The sequence below is a fragment of the Tachysurus fulvidraco genome, chromosome 18 (genome assembly GCF_022655615.1).
Source record: "Tachysurus fulvidraco isolate hzauxx_2018 chromosome 18, HZAU_PFXX_2.0, whole genome shotgun sequence".
Taxonomy (NCBI): domain Eukaryota; kingdom Metazoa; phylum Chordata; class Actinopteri; order Siluriformes; family Bagridae; genus Tachysurus; species Tachysurus fulvidraco.
Window position 1 is genome coordinate 7993756 of NC_062535.1, and position 22273 is coordinate 8016028.

At 36.6% G+C, this 22273-nt stretch overlaps 1 protein-coding gene across 1 annotated transcript in view; it reads right to left on the minus strand.

The window, feature by feature from the left end:
- LOC113648947 (E3 ubiquitin-protein ligase Midline-1) overlaps positions 1-12249 on the minus strand; it is a 50250-nt gene extending 38001 nt beyond the window's left edge. Inside the window, exon 1 of the mRNA XM_027156484.2 lies at positions 12062-12249. The gene's annotated coding sequence lies outside the window, so the exon portion shown is untranslated. The remainder of the gene's footprint in view (positions 1-12061) is intronic.
- Between the last annotated feature and the right edge of the window lie 10024 nt (positions 12250-22273).

Genomic DNA, 22273 nt, shown 5'->3' on the forward strand with positions numbered 1-22273 from the left:
ATGAGGCTACAATCCTGCCCGTGAGTCTTGTGAGGTTTCCAGGGGCATTTGTTAACTCACTTAAATTTCCATATATTATTTATTGACTTCACTTGACAGGTGTTTGTCCAAATAACAAAGACAAACCAAGGATTATATGAGTTAATGAAAAAGTTAAAGAACAAATATGTAACATAGACAAAACTTTTTTTAATTTTTTTTTTCTATATGCTCCCATACATTTGTTAAACATTTCTTACTTCACACACAGAGTAAGCTTTAGCAGTTAAAGAGGGTTTTGCTTGATTCCAATAATAACACATGCGGTTCAGTTAATCCTCTCCAACCGAGCGGATCACCAGGGGTGCATTAGCATGCTGCCTTTCTGTTCTGCTTAATGCACAATTCACGCGTAATGCAGTGTGACTGGAGCAGCAGTGATTACGCCTCTAATGACATTTAGCACATCTGAGTGGATCACATGTCCGGCAGCAGCGATTGTTTAAGAACGCATTTGCGTGTTAGGGATCTCTGCTTGACATAGCATTCATTTCAGCGTAGACATATTTCAGTGATTTGGCTTTAGACTGAAACCTACAAGAAGGTTTTTTTTTTGTTGTTGCACTGATTTCAATGCAAAGCTAACCTTGTATTCTGTAAGACTTACTGTACATAAATGTTAATAACACATATTTATAACGTTTACAATATGTCATATTATGTTTCCGTATACTTTATAATAATATTCTAATAATTTTCTGTAATGTTTTAGATTATATTCTAAAATTCGAATTGTATATAATCTACAGCTGTAGATTTTCTTTTAAAGGTTATATTTATGAGTATTTATACATTATTTAGTCACACCTCTGCAATGAGACCCCGGGATCCTGCCACTGGACCACCTGAAGGCTAGCTAAATAAATAAATAAATAAATAAATAAATAAATAAATAAATAAATAAATAAATAAATTGATTACAATTTGTAAATGTGCATCAAATGCTTTGTAAATGTTTTGTAAATGTAATAACTAATTAATTTCTCAATAAGTATGTTAGGAGTTGGTTATTAACTAGGACATTGATTACTGACTTGACCACATTAACATTAATTCCCAAAAGCTAAACCATCCTTTATTCCAGTAGATCTACAACCTAACATACCGTAACCCATTCCAGTACCTCTGTGTCTAAAATGCAAATGTCTACATGATTTATTAGCTTCCATACAGTACAAACAGGTCTCTTCTGAGCCACACAGGTTTGGTGTGATGTTTTATTTAGTCAAGGAAAGAAAGAAAGAGCTAAAGAACCAAAGAAAGAAGAAAATACAAGACTGTAACGTAGCGACGAGTAACAGATATTTTCTATTAACATTCTTTCAAAGACGCTGTAACATAGTAAGGGTAACAATAATACTGGTCCTAGATCACCATAAAACAACACAGTAATGTTTCAGTAGTATGGAGTTTATGCTCAAAACTTGTTTGCTGTCCATACAGATTCAATACAAGTTACAATTCAAGAAGCTTTTATTGTCAACCATTTATAGCTGACGTAGTGTATAGTGAAATAAGACAACGTTTCTCCAGGAACATGGTGTTACATACAGTAGAACAACACATAGTTGACTTAAAGATCTTCTAGTCCCATAAAGTGCATCATGTGCAAGCTAGTGCAAATAGTGCGAGATTAAAGACAAGTCAAATCAGTACAGGACAAAAACACAAAATAGCACAACCTGTGTGCATTCTTCGTTATTACAATGACTTACATTTTAGCTCAGTTTCTACAACTGAGCAATTTAGGGTTGGGGTTGTGGGACTTGCAGCTTGGCGGACATGGGATTTGAACTCCTGACCTTCCGCTCAGTAGTCCAACAGCTTAACCACTAGGCTACCACATCCCTTTTGCATGGCTTGTTTTGGTCTCACTAGGACATATATTTGCTATTTGCTTTTTTCCTTTAGTTTGCAGTCTAATTCTCTGGGAGTTACTCCGAAACTTATTTCATATTCCGTCTTATCTTATCTTTACAATTCACACTGGCACATCTTATAAGAAATATTCTATATTTACAACCACAATTACATATTTATTCCTGAAATGTTAAAGGAAATAGGCTGAAATATCAAACAGATGTCACATACAATAGGGATTTGATTTATTTTATATTTGTTTTTGCTTTTTTTGACAAGGGTCTTGTCTGAGGAAGAATATTGAAAGATTTGAACAGCTGCTTTAGAAACAACCAAAAGATCCACTATGTGAAACGTCAGCGTTCCCTTTAATTATTCATTTCAGCATTAAAGATGCAATAGTATGACCTTCTGTTTATATAATTAATTTTACATAAGCCTCCGTCTTTACCAGAAGCCGAGACGTATTACCTCCAGTCAAAGATGTTTCAGGATCTTCTGCTTTATCTGGGCCAATCTGATAATACTGTAACTATTGCAAAATACAGAAATCACAGAAAGCATCAAGATGAAGCAACACACCAGATTTACCTGTCTAAACAAAGCTGCCTTCCTTTCCAGAAAAAAAAGGGGGGCGTGGGGGTGGTTTTATCAGTTACAGAGTTTAAAGCAAACGCATAACCAGCAAGCGGAGGCCTGACTTCCTGGGAATTCTGAGATTTTATTATCCCATACCATTTTGTATCTGAAAATCTGCTTAACCATAAAATTAGATCAGAGTGCGAGTACAAACGCGTTACAGACAGCTTGTATTGATATGATATCAGTCAATACGATGTGGTCACAGAAGGCTGTCAGGTAACAAAAAAGAAGTAAAAGCATAAAGCAGGATTTATTAGTTAGTTGTCTTTGTCCTTTCTTTAACTGGAATTTCTTCCTCACGGTGTCTTATGGTGGCTTCTAACAGTGACAGGATATAAAAAGGAATAAAAATAAAGCATATTATTCATTCATTTTCTACCGCTTATACGAACTACTCAGGTCATGGGGAGCCTGTGCCTATCTCAGGCGTCATTGGGCATCAAGGCAGGATACACCCTGGATCGAGTGCCAACCTATCACAGGGCACACACACACACACTCATTCACTCACACACAACGGACAATTTTCCAGGATGCCAATCAACCTACCATGCATGTCTTTGGACCGGCGGAGGAAACCGGAGTACCCGGAGGAAACCCCCCGAGGCACGGGGAGAACATGCAAACTCCACACACACAAGGCGGAGGTGGGAATCGAACCCCCAACCCTGGAGGTGTGAGGCGAACGTTCTAACCACTAAGCCACCGTGCCCCCCCCCCAAGCATATTATTTAAAAAAATAAAATAAAATCAGCATATTGGCATGAATGACCCGAACTTTTTTTTTCTTCTGGTGTTTCATTCGCCTAATACTTAGCAATTTTACCAATGCTTTTGTTTATTCTTTATTTATTAAAGCACAAAACATCAAGTAATATAAGTAAAATAAGTTGGTTTTCATGATATAATGGCTATTGTAAGAAATTACAGATTGTGCACATCCAGATTCTACTCCAAGATACACATCAGAAAGAGCTCATTCCCAATAAGGATGAAGTATCATAAAGCAATCTGAATGAATAACCTTGATCGATTATTACTATGGGAGCAGCAGCAGCAGGACATCAAGGACCATCACTAAACAAAGGGTATACGTCACCGTGATTACCATATAAACAATAATATCACCCAGCCGTTTGGGTGATAACATGTGTAACAATACTAATCCAAGGTGTACATGACTATGATTAACAGTTAAAGACATCCGGCTAGACAACAGCATCACCCAGCCATTTGAGAGATACTCAGTTCTTACACTCAATTTACATTTAAAGCGAAACCCAATTTAAACGACAGGCGGAAAACGGATTTGTCCTTTGTTCTTCTTTACACCGATGAACTTCATGCAGATTATCACCGCTACGCTGGAATAAACTTCTTCTTCCTTAAGATTTTTGCCTTGATCATTTTATTTGCTTAGTATCATTGTTTCTGTACCAGCCATGTTCCGATAAACCTGGAAAGATCAAGTCTTAAAAAAGGATGTTGAATGTCCTCCATGCAAGTTACTATAGATATAATAACGTATTAGAACGAGTGCGTTTGTTTACATCAGAGGTAGTGTGAGGTAGCGACACTTTCTGACCAATCAGAATGAAGAATATGCGTATTAATTGTTAATATAAACTGATAACTCTGTCAACATGACACACCATGTGGTCATCTCAATAGACAGTTTATTCAGTTTTAACTGAAACTGAATAATTCATCACTCATATTTTTTTTCTTGGTATCGTTAATGCAAACAGAAGAATGAGAACTTATAATTAACTTTATAAGTTTAATTAACTAGATTTGCAGCTGGACATAATACAACAACAGATATATTTAAAAATAGCCTGAACTAAAATGTCATGAGTCAAAGCAAATGAAGGGAGACATCGAAGGATAAGAGAATAAATATTATTGCTGGGTTTCTTTTATGCAAAAGATCAATTTTTAAAAAGTCCATGGTACCAATTTTAGTGCTAAGAATAGATGTTTTTCATATGCAGAGCTCTCCTGGTTCTGGTTGCTTTCAACATGAAACTCAGCAAATACCTTCTGACAGCAACTGATGGGCATTTTACTGTACAGTGATGCAGTTAAAACACAGATTTGTTTGTATATCCATATTTACAGTTCAGATCAATTGTAAATTTATATCAGATCCATTTGCATGGGTTTGAGTTATGGTATGTGAAGAAAACCAATAATATTGTCTTCTTCTTCTTGTTCTTTTAATTGTTGTTGTTGTTGTTGTTGTTGTTGTTCTTGTTCTTCTTCTTCTTCTTCTTCTTCTTCTTCTTCTTCTTCGCCTTCTTCTTCACCTTCTTCTTATTAACTTCTTCTTCTCAACTTCTTCTTCTTAACTTCTTCTTCTTCTTCTTCTTCATCACCTTTTTCTTCACCTTCTTCTTCTTCTTCTTCTTCTTTGCCTTCTTCTTCACCTTCTTCTTATTAACTTCTTCTTAATTTCTTCTTCTTCTTCTTCTTAAACACCTTTTTCTTCATCTTCTTCTTCTTCTTCTTCTTCTTCTTCTTCTTCTTCTTCTTCTTCTTCTTCTTCTTTGCCTTCTTCTTCACCTTCTTCTTATTAACTTCTTCTTCTTAACTTCTTCTACTTCTTCTTAAACATCTTTTTCTTCACCTTCATCTTCTTCTTCTTCTTCTTCTTCTTCTTCTTCTTCTTCTTCTTCTTCTTCTTCTTCTTCACTTTCTTCTTCACCTTCTTCACGTTCGTCTTCTTCACATGTTACCAAAGCCTTTAATCCAGATGCATGAACTTTACAGCACAAAGATAACATGAGAAAGAGTACAATACATATACAATACAATACATTGCCGAGCTGCCCTGATTACATAAACTATAGTGTCTTTAATACAATATACCACTTGCTCTTTTAACGGTCGTGTTTTTAGAATGTTATCTAATAATAATTGGAAATTTTACACTCACTAAGCAAAAGTGCAAACCAGAGCTCACTGGTTTAAAGGTTCATTCTGGCCAGGATTGTTGTGAAAGCATTTAACATCCTGCGACTCAGGAGCTGTGATAAACGAACAGCTGTAGTGTTAGAAAAGTCTAATGTTAGCACAACCACTGTTGGGTTTAAGTCTTTAGAACCTGTAGGTATCTCAGAGTGTAATAAATGTCTTATGTAACACTTTTTCACTCTTTCCACAGCAATGTCGATTTTCCCGGTGAGCAACAGTAATGAAGGGTTTAATTCTCTGGTCTCTTTCAGATGGTTTTGATTCATTGCACCTTCCCATGACCATGTTTGCTGGCCAAAACATAATGTTCCACTAAGCTCTTGATAATGTTATCCTCAGCTAGTGGCTATGATAGTAGTGCAACGTGAAACATGGTCATGGTTAAGACGATTTTCATGCTCATATTCTACACTGTGAATAAAAACAAACCATACATTTCTACTCAAAAATGCATTCTTCGCTCCCAGAAAACACACTCAAACACCCGTTCGATATACATCAGTGTCTACAGCACCGCCATAACAAACTATTTACAAGCTGGTTTAAACAACACATTTTAATACCTCATTCTACTGCTGTTATTACATAAGTGTATATGTAATAACATATATCTTCACACTATGTACTGTGTGTAATATACAGTACAGAATGCACACTGGTCTGTGTTATTTTGTGTATTTGTCCTGTAGTGTTTTTTTATTGTCTTATAGTTTGCACCGTCTTTTGTCTGTTTGCACTAGGATGCACTTTATGTGAATAGGACAACTTACTTTAAGTCCTTAGCTCTGTGTTGTCGGTGTAGCAACATGGTCCTGGAGAAACGTTTTCACTATGTACTGTACTGCATCAGCTATATATGGTTCAAATGGCAATAAAAGCTAATCGATGTGGCTTTACTTGACTTGGTAGCGTATCTTTATTCTGAAAGATAATTACAGCCCAGTACTGTAACTTTAACAGGAAAGAAATCACATACAAACTATAATGAATTCAGAAATTATGCTGACGCTCATATTCATAAGTTGCTCAAAAGCTCCTGCGGAGGCGGGAATCGAACCCCCAACCCTGGAGGTGTGAGGCGAACATGCTAACCATGTATATATATATATATATATATATATATATATATATATATATATATATATATATATATATATATATATAGTCTAGTTCTTGATGACATTTCTTATACATTTACGAAAAAATATTCATATGAGTTTCCATTATAAGATGCCAGTTTCTTCATGCTTGATTTGTCATGCAAAATGCTAATTAGTCTGTTGGGTGATGCAGCCAAATTGTACCATGGGGTTAATAGAATGGAAATAGGACACACTTTTAGCCTGTGCTTCCTTATTTTTGGCCTTTAATTGTAGATGTATGTTAATATGTCTATTATTATTATTATTATTATTATTATTATAAATATTATATAATAGCAAGTTCATAAGCACCCTATAGTTATTCCACCATTTCCTATTCTTTTCCTTCTTCTGGCTAGGATGTCTTTGGCATCCCATAGAACTGCCTGGTAAAATATTGTGAAATTTGGTACGATGATTGCGGATGGTCTAAGGAGCATTCTGATCAAATACTTGCCAAGTGCTGCAAATAGTCACTCTCCGTGACACAAACTTTCTGTCAATATACAGAATTTTTCACTACTGTACTCCTCTGATTTGCAAACATCACCTTTGTTGTTTTACCATTAGATCCACTTTTACAAAAGTTCCATCCATCCATCCATCCATCCATCCATCCATCCATCCATCCATCCATCCATCCATCCATCCATCCATCCATCCATCTATCTATCTATCCATCCACCCACTTATTCTACTGGGTCACTCTGGAACTCTATGCCAGGGCTAGGCAAAAGTTATTAAACAAATTTTGACTGGTCCAAATGGTTTGGCAATGAAGCTACGAACTAGAATATAAGTCATTACCTCTAATGATTTTGTGCACAGACAAAATCCTTTTTCTTTTCTTGCCAATGCCATATATTGGTCAAAAGTTACAATGACATACTGTAATAAACATGGTTAGATCTACTGTAACTTGTTTTTAGTACTCCTCTTCCAAATTTGTTTGGCTCACATCGTCTTGACACCAGTCTAAATGTCAGAGTAGCATCAGACGACACCACTGGTCACAGCAGTAGCAGCAGTCGCACAGCGATACCACCTTCCTGTTCATTTGTCCATCTAAATGTTTCCTCCTACAGTCAGAGAATTCCACCACAATGGCCAAAACTTACACATCATAAGTGAAACAGACAAATCACTCCTGAATCCCTTTGCCACAAGTTATCGCTTTGCATTTCCTGTGATTTCTGTGAACCACTGTAGCATGTCTGTGAATTTGTGGTGTATTTAGTCTTCGTGCTTGGCTACTGAAAAAGCTGCTGGCTTCTTTTATTATTATCGTTGTTATTATTATTAATAATTAATTTTTTTATATGTACAAACAAAGTGAACATGACAGTGATGCAGTAGATTTGAGATGGGAACATAGCAGGTTGAAGAGCTACACCCATGCGAGTGACATTAGCAATACATCAGCATTACATCAGCAAATTACGTGTGTGCCTGCACACTTAATAGAGCTCACTGTATGCATTGCAAGGCCTTGTTTAGAGCTCAGGCCTGCGTTGTAATCAAGTTACCCTTCAAGAATGACTTGGCTCTACATCATTGAACATCATTGAAAATTCACAGGATGCTAAGTAAATAGCACGGACGGGAAGAATGACAGAACCAAGATTAGTTTGCTGCTCCTGGAGAGTAACGGCAATTTGATTAGATGTATAAAGAGCATGAGGCTGCATACAAATGCAAAAATGTTGCCTGCTACACGAACGGATAGACACTAAGGCAGGACAGGGTGGAGAAAAAAAGAGTGTTTTACTTGGCTACTTATTAAATAGGAAACTTTGTTCTGTTTAGGAATTAATTAGGATTTGGACACAGCATCATAACAGATTAAGAAATACAAATCTGTCTATATCTAAAAATACCGAAAGTACGCCATTTACAGTATTCTCCATAAAGTGGAAGAAACTCTCTCACTCAATCATTTTCTACCGCTTATCCGAACTTCTCGGGTCACGGGGAGCCTGTGCCTATCTCAGGCGTCATGGCAGGATACACCCTGGACGGAGTGCCAACCCATCACAGGGCACACACACACTCATTCACTACAGACAATTTTTCAGAGATGCCAATCAACCTACCATGCATATCTTTGGACCGGGGGAGGAAACCGGAGTACCCGGAGGAAACCCCCGAGGCACGGGGAGAACATGCAAACTCCGCACACACAAGGCGGAGGCGGAAATCGAACCCTGACCCTGGAGGTGTGAGGCGAACATGTGAACGACTAAACCACCGTGCCCCCCTGGAAGAATCTCCATATGGATTATTTCATTTTAAAAAAATAACAATCTATTGCTTCTGTGTTGTTTTGTGTATGGAAAAGTACGCACCTGCTTGCCTACCCTACAATACACTAATATTCTGTACTTCCGCTGTACTTTCGCTATACTGATACTCTACAGTATTTCACGTTTTCTCTTCGCCCTTCACAAAATTATTTTTCCCTGACATTATCATTTTCTGCTCTTTTCTGCTCTGAATCTCTGTGGGTTCGCTCGATCCCCAGCAGACCGCAAAGGAAAAAGCTGTACTGACCATCTGTTTTGAGGACATCTGCCTAATGGGCATGACTATAGTTGAAAAATATGCTGACATACTCGATGCAAAAATGTAACATCCAGTTAGACCACAGCTTATCACAAGCCTGTTATTGACAGAGCATAGCATAGCTTGTGTCTGCTTTTGTTGGATTCTACATAACTTTAGTTACAGAGCCACTGTAAATACTAAAGCACTGCATTTGAAAGATAAAGAGGACTTTGAATGTTCGCTTTAATTAGAAACAGAGTGCTTGGTTTATTTGTTTAGAACTGATGTACAGTATATGGCTAGACTAGAGACTAATGTGGAAAAAAAAAATGATGGCAAGTTAAATTAAATCAGCATGTTTCATTATCTGCCTACAACTGTTATTACAAAACGAGCCATAACTGATATGAATCATATTCAAATAAACGCAGGAAATATTGTGATAATTTCAGAAAATATTTGGCTATGTTTTGTTAAAGTCATCCAAACCTTAAATCTGTAAAAGCTCTTCTATGTAACCAAATCTATTCTTTTAAATGGTGATAACGTGTAGCAACAAGATAAGCAGAGTCAGTGCTTCAAGCCTATTAAAGCTTGTCATGTTAGCTGAAATGTGTTCCGAAAAAAATTAAATAAATAAAATAATACAAAGGAATCTCATAGAAGTGATGAATAGATGCCATGCTGTCATGTTCGCCTTATCATGCACTTTTTGTATTAGACCCATCACTCTCAATTCCCTTTGTTAGCTCGGTCACTGTAGAGTACTCAAGATCTCTTTCAATAGACTGAGGAAACCCATAGCGAGGGAAAAGCCATGGCAAACAAATTACTTTCCACTTTTATTGTAAATTCCGCTCATGACTGATGTGGGGAATGCATCGGTCTAGGGAGGAAGGCTTGAGAATGGTTGCCAGGCTGGAGTAGCCATAGCAGAGGGACAAGGAAGGCTTTCATTTCGGAATGAGAAGGACCATTCCACCGTGAATAGATCACAGAGCGTGCCCGATGCGTAGGCCAAAATCGTGCTGGGAAGAAGGCCTGGTATCCAACCAGGGCAACGGCGCCGGCTAATCACTGTTGAGAGGAATAGAACTTAAGCTTGCTAGAGCTAGGATGTGGTGGTCCATAAAAAGGCTTGAAAAACCAACACAGTTGGTTAACATTAACATTAATGCATTGTTTCTGGTTAGTTCTCGGAAAACAATAACATATACGATTGATACGTACGGACTCGTTTATTTTAAGTTAATAATTTCCATTTAATAATATAAATTGCTTCAGCTTGCAGAATGAGAATCTTGTCTTTCTTTTTAATGCGCTGCTAAGAATATCACTCGATGTCTCTCAGTGTCGCCTCAAAGGTAAGTTTTACCCTTGAGCTTAAATTGATAGCCTACTACGGTATCTGCTTCAACAGCACTAACCGTCATTAGCCTTTGACAACAAGGTTGTTCTAGCACATTGTATTGATTCAGGGTTAAGCTCTACGTTAATACAAAGCCCTGTGATGTCAGAGACTTGCTCAGCTCACATACATGAGCTAATGAAGCACACCAACAGCATCAGATAATATAAAGTACAAGAGTTTGTGTCATACTAAACAAGACACTTACTGAAATGAATTGGAATGCTGTTGTAGGAATATGGATGTGGATGAAAGAAAGAATCTTTAGTACCAACGTAGTAATAGTATACAGAGGTGCCATTGTTAATATAAAAAATCAAGGAAGAAAAACGATTTTATTTACAAAATCTTGTGTTGCTTACATTTATTAGACAAACTGATATTTAACTATAAACATTTACACGCTTACGCCATATCTGTGTGCAGATTTTTTAATTGGAGCATCTTCTGCAATCCATTCTGCCCTCTTAAGCAAATTTCTCCCAGTTAGATCAAGCCGGATTTATTTGGTAACACAAGACTACATAGATGATCACGTGTTATGTATTAAGAGTAAGGTGGTTCTGACAGGTGTTAACCCACAGCCACGATGGATTTCTGTTCCTTATCAGCTACTCAAAATCAGGTAACTACTGTATAGGCAGTTCTAGTGGCATGCAGTTTTGGAAAGAAGGCTAGCTAGCTAATTTGTTTTGTTTTTCAGACAAGCGCTAAGCATCAGTAAGAAAACAACAAGGCAACAGCTTGGTTTAGCTGCTACTTAATCATTTTTCTGATAAAGCCTCTGATAAATTCTTTTTTAGAGCCTTATACACTACAGTGCTGCTTTTCTTGTTTTCTGTTGATGCTAAAAACAGAAGCTACTGATGCTCCTGAAGCTGATGTTTTCAGGTGGCAACCACATTGCCGTATCAAAAATCATACATGCTGGCAATTTTATCAGAATGGGTCAATTTTTTATGTCTGTTCAATAAAATTATTACAAAATTATTACACTGTGAAACTTTTAAGCAAATATGAAGTTATTGTTTCGTGTGTACATGACTATCGCCTACTGTGTAAACTTATGATGTCAGAGCATATAGAGTGATAAAATAAGAAAACAAAATCCTCAGGAAATATTTTTATAGACGCAAGATATCCTGTATATTAAAAATAAACTATAGTAAATAACCCTATACAGAAGTAATAATAATAAAAAAAAGATAGAAGTAAATAAACAGGATGTGGTGAACTATTTGCCCAATATAAAACTCATATTAAAAAAAAACCCTAAACCAGATTTTTATAGACACAGAGAAATGGGAATAGACTGCATGCTTAGTGCATCCACAGTAGCACATGTTTTTGTTCCATCACCAGCCCCCCAATGTTGTATAGCAGGTCTCCTAGTTATTAGTAATAAGTCCAGCAGAAACATGCTCCGCTGACAAATAAAGTTCATACTCACATGCTATAACTTTGACCAGAGGTGGAAAAGGATGAAAAAGCCATCAGCAGAATGCCCAGGATGCTAGTGATGCTTCAACAAATCTGACAGCAGATTTGCTACATCGAGCCTAGGGAAAAGCTATCGTAGTGCCTTACTTGTGCACTTCTACCCTTCCTCTGTCTTTCAGGCCCCTCCCCTCTTCTCTCTTGTCCTAGCTCAATGTTCGGACAAGCATAAAAACAGAGTGAAGGGCTTAAGCAGGCACTCTATGTTAGGCGTCCCCTCACTTCAGATCCTGACACCTCATTCAACAGAACATGGCAGTCATCCCACTGCTCTTCAGACAAAGGGGCGGGAAACTTGGCGGGAGGTGGGTGCTCACAAGTGAAACTGTTCTGTACACAGCTTGGGTTTCCTGTGGAGAACTTTCCATCACCATACACAATGAGGAAGAGAAAGAGTAGTCAGAATCTCTCGGAGATGTCTGGCGCCATAGTTATCATTGCCGAGATGCCCATTATCTCAATATTGACTGGCTTAATTGCCTGTCATGTAGAGTTACTTAGAGTGTGCTGTTCACGCATGATATTTTCTGTGCAATCTTTTTTGGTTGAAGAGACAAAGAAAGGAAATGTCTGTAGATAATGATATGAGTGGCCTATACCTGTCTCTGGCTGCTTATTTGGTTTGTTGAAGCGCAATCGAGCTTATTTGTGTTTGGTGATCCATAAAGAGCATAGCATGTAGAAGCAGATAGAAAACATGATAAATACTGTTCATGCTGTTCAGAGTCTATAATGATTAGTATTTCACAAAAGGATTAGAGACAGACTATCGATCAATATCCTGAAGAGCCCAATAGTGGTTTTAAAAGGCTTGGAGGTTATCGCGGGTAGTAATTATTGCTGCAAGAAAACGTATTAAATGGACTTTTATGAAATCCAATATTCCATTGTTTCGTCTTTTGATTGTTCATTTTTACTTTGTTACTCTGAGAGAAAAAAGTGTATTCATCTAAAGCTGAGCTGAAATGGTTTCTGAGCTAAGTGAACTGAGCATACAAAAGCTATCATGGAAGAAATGTCATTATGACTAACCTCAAAATGTTAAGGGAAATATGATTCATGCGTAGTCCAAAATAAATAAATAAATAAATAAATAAACATATTCCATAAACTGCTAAAACCTTCATTCCCATCTGCGGGTGGAACGATTAGGCATCGAGGTGGTACAGTAGTCATCCAACCTGGAGGTGATAAAGGCATGGACTAGTTTCTCTACGTGGAACAATGTGACCTCTCTGTGGATCAAACAAAAGAACAAATGAATAGTTACAGAAGTGTTAGTCAATGTTATGACTGCAGGCTTTCGTACAAATTTGAAGTAGAGGAAAGTTCCAGACAGAAGCCACACCTTATATTTATTATATTATATAAGTATATAATTGAGTAAATAAGATAGATGGTGCTTTGTTGGACTGAGAGCTTGCACACACACACACACACACACACACACACACACACACACACACACACACACACACACACACACACACACACACACACACACACACACACCAGGTCACTGAATATGAATTGGAATTACACCAAGATAAAAATTGATGATAAGCGAACTAAAAAGCTGTAAAGTGTTAAGTTTAATTCAATTCAATTCAAGTTTATTTGTATAGCGCTTTTTACAATGGACATTGTCTCAAAGCAGCTTTACAGAACATAAACATAGAGCAGAAGGTAAACATAAGGAATAATAAAAGAAATAGGATTCCATGAGTTTAAGTAGTAAATTACATAAACTCTGAGTTACAACCAAATATTTTGCTGGTTTTAAATAATGTTTGGATAACCACAATCTGTGGATGACTTTCCTGGCTTGCTACTAATTTGGACGTTACAACTTGGGTGTGTTCATATGTTATTTGGTTAGTTTTGGAGTCTGGTTCTGTCCAAGCGGCAAGTAGTCGACTTTAACTGACATTGGTTTTCAATGGGTGTAGTGGAGATCATGGCCAACTAAACCTGATACCTGTGCTTGGTGTATGGCCTAAAGATCTCTTATTGAAAAAAGATGAAGTGTTCATTAACCTGTTGGGACTTAAGGACATGGGGACATAAAAGATGAAGGTTTTTGTCCTTCTTCTTCTTTTCTGGATCACATCCAAATCATGTTCAGGTTTGTTGTGTAGAATACCGCAATGTACCAGATTAATAGCCAATGACCAGTGATGTTTAGTAAAAACCAGGACCTCAGAAGAAAAGAGAGTGAAATAGAGTTGCCTGTTGGGACAGGTTACCTTTGTATCATGGCGATAGAAAGAAGGGGTAATGGAGCTTACTTAGTGTCTCGTTTGGCAGTATGATGGTGTACCGATTGTGATTTTTCTGGCACACATTAGATACCCTGATACCCATTTAAGAAAACATGAATGGTACAGCAAAACTTTATATTCATCTATTCATTTCTTTAGTTGCTACACTTGGACAAACACTTCCAGAATAATAATGCACTTGGACACAAAGACCATTATAGTCAATGGCCCTTGGTTCTACTGGACATTTTTTTTTAAATGGACAATTTTCAATGCCTATAACTAATGCCTTGTTCTATAAATTCCTAAAGATCCCATGAAAAAGAAGCAGGAGGTAGACAAATGCCTACAGAAAAGCCTGAAATAGATTCACCGTAGCTGTTGTCCTTAAAACGTAAAAACAGTTGGTCTGAATATTATGCTTTAAGCCACTAAAAGGTCATTTGCTACCATTTACATTTATTTATGATGCCGTTAAATGTAATGACTTTTCAAATGTCACCCTCAGTATAATATGCTCTGTTGGTGGTTTCACTAAATAACAAGCACCAAAAAAGAAATCAATAAAAATAATCCCAGCTACGATCCCTGTTTTGGATTCATTATTGCAGCAATTCTTTAGAGTTAAAGCACTGAGATAAATCTTGGACTTATTTCTTATGTTTTTGAATTAGTGTGCATTTATTTTTCTCTGAAGCTAAAACACCACCCATATGCTTCATCACACTGTCTCACTGCATTTCTGCAGACATCCCCAAAATGCAGGCATGGGCAGAAGGTCATGGAGCACATGGCATCTTTGCACTCTCTCTCTCTCTCTCTCTCTCTCTCTCTCTCTCTCTCTCTCTCTCTCTCTCTCTCTCTCTCTCTCTCTCTCTCTCTGACTACGCCAGCTGACAGCGACCTCATTTTATCTGATTTCTAGACTGCTTTATAATTAGTTGTGAATGGAAAAAAAGCTTTGGGTTAGGTCAGCTGCATGAGCCTACAATGAGCAATGACCTGAAAGGAAATAACAGTTTGTTGCCTGAGGGATCTGGAGGGTACATGGGGCAGATAAGGCTTATTGCAGAGTATCAATGTTTATTTGGATTAAATTCATACAGTATACTGTAGCTGTAATGCAGGTGATATAGAGATCTCTGAAACTTGCAGTTCTAGCATTTAGACAGTAAATAACCTGGTTCTTTACTGTAAGTCAGATACTAAGGACAGGCCATGAGTCAAAGTCAAGCTAATTTTGTGCATTGAACCTGAAATTGAATTCAGATTAATTTGACAAGTAATATATTCACAAAAATTGCTTCAGACCATGCATCAAAACAACCGACTTGAATTAGTGACTTCTCAACAAGAGAATTTTGTCTAAAATAGGTAGGTAGGTAGGTAGGTAGGTAGGTAGGTAGGTAGGTAGGTAGGTAGGTAGGTAGGTAGGTAGGTAGGTAGGTAGGTAGGTAGGTAAATAAGTTTATTTCTTGCTTACTTGCTTGCCATTTTATAGTTGTGATATCTCCAGTATTGTTGAAAAATGTGAAAAGATGTTGTATATATGTATACAGGCAGATTACTGGAAACTTGACACTGTAAATCTATAAGAAGCCAAATTAGATGAGCAAAGAAATACTTTGAAATGGACGTTTAGTGACTAAATTGTGAGGATGGTGCATTGTTGTCTTATCACCACTAATATATCAATGATTCTTCTTTTGGATACCTTCTTAAAAAACAACTTAAATACTAGGAAAAGTTGATAATATTGTTGGAATTTACATTAACTGACTTTAGGTACTGTATGTTTTTGCAGAAGAATGAAACTACTGTAAGTTCATTTGAGACACCAAACTGAACACTTTCAGACTAGTTACTAGACCGTAATAAGAATATGAGGCGAGATAATGAGTCTACAACTTTGCCTTTGCATTCCTTTTCATCCAGTGGCATGCTTTAGCACGAGTAGTGATTAGTCCTAAGTTGAAACTCATTTCACGCCAACTTATTTCAGAAGTACCAAGCCGTGGAAATACACTCATAGAAGAGAATTCTCTGAGTGATTCTCAGTGCTACATATCAGTGAGTTCTGCTTGCAGCTCTATTGTGAAGAACAAGGTAATTTAATTAAATGCTCAGTCTGCTGTGATAGCTTTCAAAACCAACATACTGTAAGCTTCAAGTTTCAAAAGCAATTCATTTTTCTGCTCATCAATTAACTGGCATGCTTTGGTACAATGTTTGTGATAAATGTGGGAAGATACTTTTGTTTAGCAGCTAGAAAAATGCAGCGAAAATGAAAGTACTATAGGTAGATATGAAAGTAGAATTACCAAATACATAAAGTTAATTAACATAATACACTATTCCTATAATTGCTATTCCTGTTATTCAACTTCAAGCCAGTAAACTGCAATAACCTTTATCATCAGTCAGCTTTCATAAACCTAATGAAAAAGCAATTATTTTGTTATTAGCTTAATAAGCCTCTAATTAATGAATTATAATAAAGGAAAATAAGTCATACTCGGTGTAGCTTAACAAAGACTTACTTTCCTTTGCCGTTAACTGATGTCTGTGAACGTTACAAGAAATCCCAATATCATTTTTACTGTACATACATTACCATTTCACAGTTTGGGATCACTTGGAAATTTCCTTGTTTTCCAAAGAAAAACCCTTTTATATTTAGTCATTCAAGAACTTTTTTCTTTTCATGGGAAGAACTTATCTTAGCATGCTGTGATCTAGTGCACAACTGGAAATTTCCAATTGATCCCAAACTTTTGAACCGTAATTCATTTATTCATTCTTTATCGCTTATCCGAACTTCTCGGGTCACGAGGAGCCTGTGCCTATCTCAGATACACCCTGGACGGAGTGCCAACCCATCGCAGGGCACACACACACTCTCACTCACTCATTCACTCACGCAATCACACACTATGGACAATTTTCTAGAGATGCCAATCAACCTACCATGCATGTCTTTGGACCAGGGGAGGAAACCGGTGTACCCGGCGAACCCCCGAGGCACGGGGAGAACATGCAATCTCTACACACACAAGGCGGAGGCGGGAATCGAACCCCCAACCCTGGAGGTGTGAGGCAAACGTGCTAACCACTAAGCCACCATGCCCCCCTTGGACCGTAATATACATACAATAGTAGTATTTATACAGAGCTCTATAAGGCCTTTACCTGGTGCAATTGTTGATGAAAGCCAGATATGTAGAGCTATTTTTTATTTACAATCTAAACCTTAGGTTATTTACAATCCGGACCATATACCTGAGGTTATCATATTCACAGACTCAGAAACTGGACAGATGGAAGCATAGAAAAGGCCAGGAGATTATTTCTCTGAGTTAGTTTGGGTCCTGACATCCGTGTCCTGATATCTATGCTCTGAACTTAACTTCAAATGGTTTTCAACAAGTCATTATGCATGTTAATATGGCACATTTCAAATAAATCCAATAAAGCATGTCTGTGAAGTGTGAACCAGTAGTTTTAAAATAGGTCAGTGGTTTTTAAGATTATTTGAACATATAGTTTCTCTATGCATATGGGTTTTTTCTGCATACTGTTTGATTAGGAGTTTGTTTTCTTTATAGAGGTCTAAAGGCAAGAGTCGACTTAAAAGAATCAGAAACAGAAGTATCAAAAAACTTACTGTACAGATATGCAGATACTGTACATAGCAATTCAAACACAGTTGTATTGAACATCTGAAAACATATCTACTGAATACTGTAGCTTTTTTGTACTGAACTGAAGTACTGTTTATATTATGAGAATGAAGTAGGGCATTAATACCGTACAGTGTGATTTTTATTCATCAAGGTGCAGACTTGTGAACATGGAATGAATTAAGAACAAATCTGATTCATAAGTCAGCTCCATCTGTTGTTTAACCAGCTTCTGGTTAATAGTCCTTCATTTAAATATACTCACATTGACACTCATATACAATACAATATATATATTTATATAAGGTTCACATATATCTGTGACTTATGCAGCAACTTATGTAGCTAGTTTAGTGTCAGTATTTTTCCCCCCTTTTTTCTCTTTTTATTAGTTTTCCAGTTTATTTTTGTATGTTGTAATTTCACATTGAGGTTGTTGAGGATGGAGAATGTTCTTGAACATTATTTATTTTGGGATTTTTTTTTACATCAGAAAAGCCACACAAGATTTTAGCAGTGGTGTATAAACTTTTAATATTAATGATTTTAGTTGCATTTCCCAGTTTAAGAATGCAGGGTCAGCCATGATACAGTACCCCTGGAACACAGTGGGTTAAGGGCCTTGCTCAAGGGCCCAACAGTGGTAGCTTGAACCACCAATCATCTAAAGAAAAGCTCAAAGCATTAACCACAATAGCTGCCGTTGGTCCCAGGAAGCAAACTATTACCATGCACATTGAATTCCAAGACAAGAGGTTGGACATGAAGGTCTCGTAGTTGACAGCGTGAAACATTGCTGAAAGGTCAAGGAGGATGAGGACTGCTGACAGTTTTTCTGATGGTCTCTGTGGAATGTGCTGCTTTCAATCCAAATTTAAGATATTTAAAGTTGTTTTGTGAGATATCGAGAGACATCCATCCATCCATCCATCAATCCATCCATTTACTACACTGCTTATCATACTTTACTTTACCTCGGACAAACTCTTGCTCCAAAATTTTTTAAAGAACTTCTATGACATCGATGACATTCTCACTTTGTTTTCTTTGTTGTTTTTTTCTTTGCATTGTAAATGAACTGATGGGCTACAGTGCCAACCCTGAGTTGCCCTCCATATTCACCAGGTTTCAAGCAGAGAGGTCATTATCCTCTTGTTGACATTTGGCCTTCTGTCTTTGCTACATCCCATTCAAACCCACTGCTGCTGTCAGCAGTTCAAATTCCCAACAAAGGGCAAAGGGCCACTCAGGGAGCTTCACATAAACACATCTGAGAATCTTCACAAAGCACCAATGTTCTTGCCAAACACCAGTGTGCATTTTTTTTTCCCCTGGCTTCACTCTATTGCGTGAGAACATTCGCTTGTTGGCTCTACTGCAGATGGGTGAAGGTCAGTGTGATGAAACGTAGCCAAAATACGGCAAATTTACACACTGTTTATAGCCAAATGATGAGTATGACAATGTTTACAGGATTATAAGGGGAAAGCAGGAAAGTGGTTGATGAGCTTTAAAGGAATGCAGGCTTCTCACTGGGAAAGTGTTTTCTTTGTCATTTCATTCTTCTGGTAGTTCAGGTGGGGTGACAATTGATGGCTGGAAAGAAATACGAGCTTTTTTTGTTATGTCAGACATGCTCCACCCCACCCCCTACTGCACAGGCTCATTTTCCTGTGCTATTACTCATTTCAATTTTATTTACTAGTTTTCTCTTAATTTCTCTCTGTTTTAATGACCCTGCCCTTTCTATAGCATTGCTACCAATTTATTATCCCTCAGGTGTTACTAAAACATGTTAAGTGAAAGACCCCAGTCAACAGCGATATTCTGAAAGTGGCGTGTTAAGGAGTCCACACTCCCAGAATTCTGGGTAGTTAGTACGAGTCCCACATCTGTTTTTATGGGACCCATATGTGCCTTATATATTACCAGTGGGGTAGTCTGCACAGTATCACTACATGGCCTACAAGATCTGCTATATACACACCATAAAACCTGATATATTTAACTAGCATTTTTTAAACATTTTTTGATACACCATGCTTGGTATTAGATTACCATGCAATAAAAGATCATAACATTGATGTATGAAGAACACTGGAATCTTTTTTAGTTGTTTCACTAAACCAGCTAAAGTCACTAAACCTGTAGATAAGTCTTAGATATCGCAGACTCGGAAAGGCATTCGTTTAGAGACATTCGAAACATACCGATGTCAATGTAATGATGTGTTTAAATTGAGATAATAAATTGATACACACCTTGTTCCATTCAGTAAGGTCACAGGAGCTCTGGGACTACAATTTATCAATCGTATAGTAATGTTAAGTGTAAATGTTTTCAGAAGTTGACCCTTACTAAACATTTCTGCCAGATTTACAAACACTTGTAGTTCTGATTTTCAACATTTCAACACATACTCACATAATGCCAAGATAATTCACTTTTAATGAAGCACACTAGACTAAATAAACAAAAGGCCGGTTTCAAAATGAATAGTTTTAGCTAGTTTTATTTCTTCATTTATAAATTAAAGAAAAAGATTTCAAAAAATGTTTTGCATAGCCTAGCCTTTGTTCATGAATTTTATATAGCTTTAATTAATTAATGTATTCATTCAGCCATTAATATTAAATGACAGGTTTAGCAAAGAAAGAAAGAAAGAAAGAAAGAAAGAAAGAAAGAAAGAATAATAATAATAATAATAATAATAATAATAATAATAATAATAATAATAATAATAATAATAATAATAATGGTGTGGAATTGTAAAAAAGCAAATGACTAAATATTTACTGAATAAATTATGTATTTTAATTAAAGTACTAAATAAAGACTGCTCTCTATCTATCTATCTATCTATCTATCTATCTATCTATCTATCTATCTATCTATCTATCTATCTATCTATCTATCTATCTATCTATCTATCTATCTATCTATAAATTACACCAAATCACACAACTTTTTTTAAAAAAAACCTAGAAAGTACCTGTAGAATGTTTGTAATAATGCCGTAGCAAACATTTATTGTTGTCTAAGTATCAGGGTCATAAAAAAATAAATAAAATAAATAAATCTAAAGTACCCCAATACAGATATAATGATAAGTGTTTATGACAGTCTTCAGCCATCACGGAAAAGCACTGCCAAGAAACACCATTTTATCCCTCAAGACCCACGCAGCTTTTAGTTAATTTCCCCATAAAGGAAATATTCACTGCTAAATATTTCAGCAAATGTCAGGTAATGCCAAGCCAATTTTAGACAAAAGAGGAAATATCAGTGCATCCATTTTTCTATATGCATCTTTTATAGACTCAGATTTTCAAAATATCTTAAAAAAAAAGACTTATATTTTCAGATCTGTCTCATTCAGTGGTGTAGCAGCTCTTAAAAGTGCATTAAGAGTCAGAACAATTCAGTCTCTCAGTGTGCCATGAAATCTTAAACATGGTCTTAGTACTTTTTATTGTTTCTGAAAAACAGCTAAACTGGGAAGTGGTTTCTGTCTGCAAAGCCATGTGACACTCGTAAAGATCGGCATATGTTTTCAGTGTTAGTGCTACACACGTCACATGCATGCAGTCGCACAAAACCGAAGGCCACAAATGTGATGGAAACATTCTGGGAACATTCCTTCACATCGCTTTGTGTATGTGGGTGTTTGCAACATGGCAGCAAATTATCCACCACAGAGCTCCCTGCGTTTTGCAGTATAACCAAGTAATTAGCCACAGCTACACCGATATATGTTTCTTCACACACCTGCCACTTGCGAGTTCTTTTCGGCACTTTTACAGACTTACAGTTCTACATATTGTAGAACAACCACGAGACATCTGGAAAAAATTGGCACAATAATATCATGTTGACAGAATGAGAAGGCGCAATAACAAGCTGTTTGAGGGGGAAAAAAAAACCAAAAAAAGAGGTCAGAATTAACCATATAAATAAGCGGTGTCCTTGGAAATAAGTTTTTCCTTAAAACAAACCACTCTAAAACTAAAAAAAAAAGAAAAAAAACAAGAAAGAAAATGAACAAAATTCAATTATAGCAAGTTTTAAATATATTTTCCAAACTACACACTTGATTTTATACAAACTTTACAATTATTATTAGAATTTATTTTAGAAAATGTGATCAACAACAGCGCCATTTTTATTATTTTTAAAAATTGTCATTAATTAATAAATAATTTAGGATTAGATTCTTGGGGATAA